The sequence below is a fragment of the Sceloporus occidentalis genome, unplaced genomic scaffold, assembly GCF_023333645.1.
Source record: "Sceloporus occidentalis isolate IW3139 unplaced genomic scaffold, rSceOcc1.0.p SCAF_89, whole genome shotgun sequence".
NCBI lineage: Eukaryota > Metazoa > Chordata > Lepidosauria > Squamata > Phrynosomatidae > Sceloporus > Sceloporus occidentalis.
In genome coordinates, this window is record NW_028317069.1 from 1 (window position 1) to 2,432 (window position 2,432).

Sequence of the window (2,432 nt, forward strand, 5' to 3'; positions counted from 1 at the left end):
GAGTGGAGTAGGATAGGCAGTGATCTCTGTATGGCCAATGCCACTAGTTTGCCCTGAGAAGGAGCAAACTGACCCGGAGATGCGGCGAAGTATGATGTTTGCCATAAATGCCAAAGGCCGCAATTTTCCCACAAACAGCTAAAGAAGTCCTACGTGTAGTAACTGTAACTGGAGTTTATATAATGTTTAGCCCTTGATTTCGAGATATATACACATACAAAACCATTCTATAAAATCCAGTTACAGTTACCACATGTATTTGCTGTGAAGGATACATGTTCTGCCCTATCGGATTGTGTCCCTATGAGCCCAGGCTGTGCATTTTATGAAAATAACATCAATTTTGCATAGGTGTCACATTATTCTGCCTCGTTGCCGGGACTGGAAACCTGTGGACACCGATGAATACAGAAAACTTAAATGAAGCTGCATTCGCCATGCACCAGGGAGGGCGATAAATCTCTACTGCCCACAGAAACCTGTGAGTGGTGTTCACGGGAACCGCAAATGGTTTAAATGTAACCAAAAGTGGTATATCTGACGTCAAATATAACATTAATCTCTTTAAATACAGATTGACGCATACATATAGAAAACAGTAGCTGCGGTACATTGATTTCTGAAGTATTTCGTCATAGCTGCACGGTATAACTTTGTATCCAGTGCATAGTACAAGAGGAGTTTAGCACTTGCGGCTAATGCTCCAAGTTTAGATCCGAAGAGTGCTGAGTGTGCTAAGGTGCCTGTCATCTTTTACAGAGGGCACCCGGGATTTGTTGAGCCCTCATTTAGGCAAGCAAGTGTTTTTTAAATGTATTTTATGCGGATATAACCACAGTCTCACCACACCTGTGTGAGTTACATGTTCCCCCAGTGCTTGTTTTGTACAATCTCTGGTGAGGGCAGAGGCAAGTGCTTCTGATGGCACTGGTACTGTGCTAGTGGAGACCGCAGTCCCATCCACTACCACAGTCTCTGGGGCCACAGAGAGAGAGAGGTGAGCAGAGCCAGCGGTACTCCGCCCCGATGCCAGCTCTTCTGCTGGTGCTGTAATACCCAGCTCTGGGGCAGTCCGCCAAACACTGTCTAGCAGCTGTCGGTATGCCCTTTCCAGCTGCCGCCCTTTTATGACCAGATAGTCCAGATCAGGTCTTCTTCGAGACCAAGCATAGCCTCTGTATTCTCCAATGTCCTCCAGATCAGAGTCCCCTTCACTGCGGAATTCAAAGAAATCAGTGAGACTCTCCCACAACAATCCAGGGCCATCAAAATCCTCTCCCTCTGGAGGACCATTCTGTCACATTCCCCAAATATGCTTTGCTGTGCATGCCGCTGCAGAGCCCGATATCGGTTGTCCAGCTCTACCTCCTGTTGTACCAGCTTGTCCAATTCGGATACCCATTGCTCCTGGGGTTGCTATCCCAGGAATGTCATCCATCGGTCCCGCTGTCCCTAATCCTTTGTCTGGAGCTTGGAATACACCGACCTCGGCATATAACCCCTAAGGACAATGGGCGGTCCCTAAAACCCATTGAAAACAATGCATTTGAGCCTGTACATGTACGGGCTTTGTCATTAAGGGGTTAATAGCCTCCTGGAGGGCCACCTCCCATAGTGACCCTTGAATCTGTTGCCTCAGTTCCTGATATTGTTCCGGAGGCAGAGCAGGAGGGGATGACCCGCAGCAGCCCCTGGTAATTCTGAGGCCACGTCCGTGTCCCTGTCTAGGCGGGGCCGGCGCCACCTATAGGCAAAGTAGGCGCCCGCAGAGGGGCCCCATAATATGCCTTTTAACCCCCTTTATGCCACTGTGCCTCCAGAAATGCCTTTTAACCCCCTTTATGCCACTCTGCCTCTAGAAATGCCTTATATCCCCCTACATGCCACTCTGTCCCATGATGTGCCAGAGTGGCATATAGGGGTATAAGGCATTTCTGGAAGCAGAGTGGCATATAGGGGGTATAAGGCATTTCTGGATGCAGAGTGGCCATATAGGGGGTTAGGCATATCATGGGGCAGAGTGGCATATAGGAGTGTATAAGGCATAATATGGAGGCATAGTGGCATATAGGGGGTATAAGGCATTTGGGGCCAGAGTGGCAAGCCTGGGGCAGATGTGCATAACTGGGGGGGGGGGGCAGGCTGGCAAATAAAAGTAAATAAAAACAAGAAAAAAAAAATCTCAATCATAGCTTTTATTAAATATAAAAAAATAGTTTAAATGAATTAATAAAGAAATAAAAGTTTCTTACAAGAATATCGTGAAGAATAATGTGATCGCTGAATAAAATGGAACTTTTCAAATTTAATTTATTAGGGCCTTTTAACACTTTTGCTTTCTGGCATTTTAATACAAAGAATGTGATAAAAACAATGGTTTATAGTTATTTGTATGGCAAATAGTGTGACTCGGGTATGTATTAGGGGTGCGT